We start from the raw sequence: 6,005 nt of genomic DNA on the forward strand, positions 1-6,005 counted from the left end.
TATTGTATAAAAAGTGAATATCAGCTATTCATATGTAAAGATCTTAGTAGAGTTCAATGACGTCATTGTGCTCAAAACCTGACAAATGCGGACTTAGACTATGAACATTACCAAAGTGCAGTACTTGTTAAAATCTGTAAAGTTCAGGGCATGTTAAAACTGGGTAGTCATCATGTTAAACTTAAGTTTATGCCACATTAAATGCTCCTTTTTTTCGTATTTTTGAACTTCTGAAAAAGCCATATTGTTACCGTTGTGCCTTTGTTTAAATCTTGGTTTACAGAAGTGATTTTTTTATGCAAAGATTTTGAAGAATAAGCACTATCTATCCAGAAGGAAAGAAACAAATAAAAGTAATATAACTTTCCAGCCGAACTCTTACGCCGACAGTAAAGAAATAGTCTGTACTTTATTAGTGTTCAAAAAGCTGACCCTTTTCCGGGCCCCTTTTCTCATATCGGACACAGATGCTGACGTTACCGGCGAACTCCACGTTGCAAAATAATAATCCCTCCTTATTATCTTGGGAGAAACTTGATCAAATTTAATTCGTTTTCGTGTTTGTTGAACTAATTCTTACCACTGCAATTTTCTGATGGCGAACACTCTCTATTTTTCCAATGAAACGTTGCCATGGATACGCGGAGTATTATGTTACAGTTTGATTGTGTTTATCAATCGGAGGTATCAATTTGAGAGGGTTAAATTAGCAGATCTTTCCCGCGTTTTATGTAATAGTTTTCTATTGAACCCTTTGTTGTACGAATACACACACTCGTTCATTTTGTTTATTTTTCTTCTCGAATACATCATGTGCCAATATCTAAAAAGGTTACGACTCGCAGTTTACGTTTGATTATGCACACACTAGCTTTTGAATGAATTAAACTTTCATGAACCATGCACAAAATATTTTTACTGAGTAAACTCACCTGTATGATAATCTACCTTTTCCTCATTAAACCATTTTGAGAAAGTCCCTGCGTGTAGAAATTTTCTTCCGCATTTGCCCAATCAAAAAATTCAAGAGATATTAACCAATCAAAGGAACAGAGATAGAAGAGAGGTATTTTCTTACAGGCTATTCATTTCGCTGGTGTCTGTCATTTTGATTGACAGCTGTAGTTCCGCCTACTTGATATTACTCCGCGCAAAGAAAAAAAAACACGGGCCGCACAATACGGACTTATTAGAGCGCGAAAATAATAGCAGGCGAGACTAATTATGTGCACTTGAACGAATGAGAAACAACAGGAGGTGAATAAAAGAGACGGTTAAGAGATTTTGTAAACAGCCAGTTTTATACTAGAAGGTTGATCGAAATAAATACATACAGCAAGCCTGTTAACTGATAGAAGAAATACATTGCGAGTGTGTGCACCTGCTGGAATGTCTTTATGTTGATTTTCTGCATTAAGGAATTTAATAAAATTGGTGCAGTTCGTGTCAAGTGATGTGTGAACTAATTAACAATATATTTTTGATTTTGTTCGTAATACAAATGAGTATATGTACAAACTTGAACAAAAATACTAAAACAACAACAACAACAACACTACAGTAAAATCAGCAAACAAAGAGTTTATACATTGTTAAGTATATAAGCGGTAGTTAACATCGGGTTTTTATTTGCAATGGACAGAACGCGTTTGTTAAAAGACACATTTGCATCTTTGTAATATATTGTAATCTCAAAGTTTTTTCATGCCGACACGTTTAGATTTATTTTTAATATACCAGTCATTAAAAGTGTGTATTCCGGAGAGAGTTTTATTAAGTTCGTGTCTTCGCAAGGCCGGGAAGCATTTACTTTTATGTTATTAAAAAACCTAATGTTAAAGTACTTTCTTTTATAAATACTCTCAATGTCTTCAAAATGCCTCTTTTTTTTCTTTCATATTTTAAGACTATATTCCTAGCCCCGTTACAGAATTTAGCTCGATATGCTCATACAGTTATATTTTGTCCGCAAAGGAGAAGAATTCTATAAGACTTGTCTTTCATTCTTATCCTTTCCTGTTTTGCTTTCATCACAGTATGACAATGTATGTAACTCTATTTTGGGAATAAATATGTTTAAACTAAAATGCCTCTTCTATCTATGTCATTTATTTCTTTCGTGTCAATTGTATGCAAATATTTTCATATTCACTTTTGATCATTCATTAAATCTGAATCAATATGGTGCAAAAAGCAAGTTTTATAAACTGTGTGCAGCTTCGAAATTCATTTTTCCCCAAATCTATCTCTGTTGCGCAACCAAAATTAAGCAAGTGGGCGGTAATACTAATTTTATATATTTTGCATTTCTAATGAAAGTCGGCTAAATATACAATTTCCAATGCACATCTTTGACAAATATTATGTTACATTGAAAAACACTTCAAAAAAATTAGATTCTACTTAGCTGACCCTGCTGGTCAAGACCACCCTTTTGGTATTCATAGAGTAAAGGACCCGCACATGACTTCGTTTTAAGGTTTACGACACTAAATGGAGAAATAGCCGTCACAAAATGGCTGATTCAAATAGTTCTGTTCGTGATATTTTTTGCTCTGTAGAACTTTTTCCCTTATATTTAATACAATTTTGTGCTGAATCACATGACATGTCTATGCTTTGCATTTTGGTAGCAAATTCATCATGGAGTTTTAGCTGATTTTGCAGTGTATTTGTTTGCCAGATGTTTTTTTTTTGCATCAAATATTGCACCAATTTCCTTTTGATTTTTATCCAGCACTGACAATATTCTTCAAGAAGATGTTTACTGCAGCCATTTGAAATGTGTCAGTTTATATATAGAATAAAAAAACTAAAGCTTTTTAATGTGTTTATGCAAATGATCTCACTCGAAAGACACTTTGGTTGGGGCTCGTTCTTGGGATCTGGGCTCGCAGTCTAACGTTTTTCCACTTGACCATGTCTTATCTTGCTCACTTCACTGTTGAAAGTAATGAAAGAAAGTACTACTGGGGTGAGAAAACATTAATGGAAAGTGTGTATGTTGACTTAGGCCTACTCAAATGGGCAACGCAAAGGCCACTCCGACGACCCTGCCAACTGTCAGCCATAAAACATCTTTGGTTCTCTTATTTTCAAAAACTTAATCACACTGTAACGAAACACGGCGGCATTCTTACGTAAGAATGTCAGTGTCTTAAGTTGGACGGTTGTGCAAGCATGGCAAAAATAAGATACGTTATTAGTAATTTCAGGCCTATTTTATGATCTGATATTGTATAGCTACCCTTCCTTCTAAGTTTATCATTTTGTCTTTAAATGGCCTTTTATTTGGACTAGACGAGCGAGTGGTTTAACTTACTACCGCTCATAATACCGACATGCAATAATTTATTCACAGCGTTAGCCGCAGTGTGTATTAGTAAATATAATCAATTTTACAACATCAATCTTCAAGCAATCCTCGATAGTATAGTGGTAAGTATCCCCGCCTGTCACGCGGGAGACCGGGGTTCGATTCCCCGTCGGGGAGCATGCTTTTTTTTTTTCTCTTCATATTTTTGGTTCCCACCATTTTTTGCCAGGTTTATCGAAATAAAAAGAAAAAAATGAATGATAACTATTATAAGCTCATCTGCATCATAATGCGTTTGCTCTCTTTTTCTGCATGCAGCTATTCCAGCCTGCTCATATTGACGCTTTACTGTTTTTTTTTTCATTCAAGGAAGAACGGAGCTTTGGCCCCTATACACTTTTAACATACACACGTTTGTTAACAATCAAATAAAAAGTCGCATTTTATCCCACTACTCAGGCCCTCCCAAAAGATTTTCTGTATCAGCCAAAACGTGCTTATATATATTATATTCTTATATTCTTAAAGACGTCAATGCCGAAGCTTTATTGCACGTGTACTAGCAACATTATGCAATTTGTCTTTACTTCACTCATACGACGTCAAACATGGGTTCTGAAGACGATTTGCGGCTAAGTGGTGTGGTATTTAATTACGGAAATAGTTGTGAATTCGGGCCGCTCTTTCAATGTTCAGTCTATTGGATGAGATTTAAATCGGCGTAAAGCATCTTCTGTACTCATAAACTTATTTTAAAAGAACGTGTAAGTTTCTATGAGCGCCATCAATAGATAAAAGTACGCTATACTGTAGCAGAAACTAAAGTACGTTCGATCAAACGCACGTGCAGAAACACTCCCTGTTTCTTACTATACAGTAAGTGACCAGGCTAGGCCGAAATAGATAACAATCTTTTTTTATACTTCATGGCAGAACTAAGAAACATGAACAAATCATTTTCTTCATTTATTCGTGTTTATATAATTTATTTCCAAACATACCGGATTTCTGTTTTTGTTTTACAATAACATAAATATATAATATGCCGCCAGCGTTTTAACGCCCATAAGTGTTAAATGCAACAAGTAACGTTCATAGTCCCTGAAACGTTTAGAATCATAAAATCTTCGTACAACTTTAAAACAAAACTTTCAACAGTCAATGATAAACAAACAACAAACTAAAACGAAAACTGTCACGTTAAAATATCATATGGTTCCATATTCAGGACGTTTTTTTATTGTTCCGGGAAAATATATATATTTGTACATATTTTAGGGTCAGTTTTCAACTAAACTTGAAATAGGAACCACAGAAAGTATAAACATATTATTTCAACGAATATGAATCAATTAAACAAGTGTTATGTAATAGGTCCTTTTTAGCGTGCCAACAACTTACAGAATCTAACAAATTAATAAAATCCAAGGTTTTAAACGCAACTTATATAAAACTGTAATTAAACGACAAGCCATTTCCGTAACAAGAACATGTAACCAACCAGTAAAACAGAAACTCTAACATCAAGAAAATACAACCCCCGCTTCTTAAAATACTTTTTAAACATCATCACTACATGCATTTCTGTTTCATAAAGTTAGCAGACGAACTTTGTGGACTTTTCAACATCAGTGACGTAACAACAATAGACATATTAACAAAATAAAATCCGTCTTTCTTGATTACTATACGTCTCTGATAAACAATTTTTCTCCGCATAATCTGTATATATCAAGAGCTAAAAAAGAAAACTGTTGTCTCAACCTTTAGCCTGCTAGATAGATTCTTTATTTCCTCCAATAGTGGAGAGCATAAGTGCAGACTAAGATCAGCCTGCACATCTGTGTAGGCTAATTATGGTCTGAAACTGTCTGCTATTCAGTTAGTAAATTTTCAGTGAACACCCCTTTGGATAATAAGTGGTACTGCCCAAACTGAAAGACGAACAAGTCCATTTTAGAAATGTAGCAGGGTAAATGTTAACTATATATCTAACTCAGTCAGTTCTCAACCCTCGATAATACCTATATATAGATGCAGAAATGATTCAGCATATACATATATAAATCACATTTTCTTGGTTAATGTTTGATCAATATGAAACAATTTTGTTAAACAAAAAATTAAGATAAAGAAGTACACGTTAAAAAAGTGAAACGTAAGATGTATCAACTGTATTTTGTCAAATAAAAATGCTGCCCACAAGAGGTAAATTGGTGCCGAGCATATAAGCAAAGTAAATGTGTAATTTAAACAAGAGGCCCACAGCGACCCCAAGTCGCTCACCTGACCTTGAATATTTGACCTTGAATAAACATATGACACACTAAATCATGAATGATGATATCTGTGTTTTGCATAAAAAACATAAAACAGGCCAAGTGCCTTCACTTAAACAAATCAGAGAGAGGATCTTACACTGATGCAATAGACCAAGTTTGATGAAGATCCATCAACGGGTTCATGAGAAGAAGTCGTTTAAGGGTATTTCTATTTTTAGCTCTAGTGACCAATAAAAGGGGCTAATTTCTCCCATCTGAACAACTTGAGAGAGGACATTAAAATGATGCTACAAACCAAGTTTGATGAATGTCCATCAAGCAGTTCATAAGAAGAACATGGTTGTTTAAATATATTTCTAGTTTTTGTTTTAGCAGTCCGTAGAAGGGGCCAAGTGCCCCTATTAGAA

The 6,005-nt window shown here is 34.4% G+C and overlaps 1 non-coding gene across 1 annotated transcript; it reads left to right on the forward strand.

Annotated features, from left to right (window-relative positions):
• The first annotated feature begins 3,421 nt into the window (after positions 1-3,421).
• Trnad-guc (transfer RNA aspartic acid (anticodon GUC)) lies at positions 3,422-3,493 on the forward strand. The gene has a single exon. It is a non-coding gene; the product is annotated as a tRNA-Asp (tRNA).
• The last annotated feature ends 2,512 nt before the right edge of the window (positions 3,494-6,005 follow it).

The sequence above is a fragment of the Mercenaria mercenaria genome, chromosome 11 (genome assembly GCF_021730395.1).
Source record: "Mercenaria mercenaria strain notata chromosome 11, MADL_Memer_1, whole genome shotgun sequence".
In the NCBI taxonomy this organism is placed as follows: domain Eukaryota; kingdom Metazoa; phylum Mollusca; class Bivalvia; order Venerida; family Veneridae; genus Mercenaria; species Mercenaria mercenaria.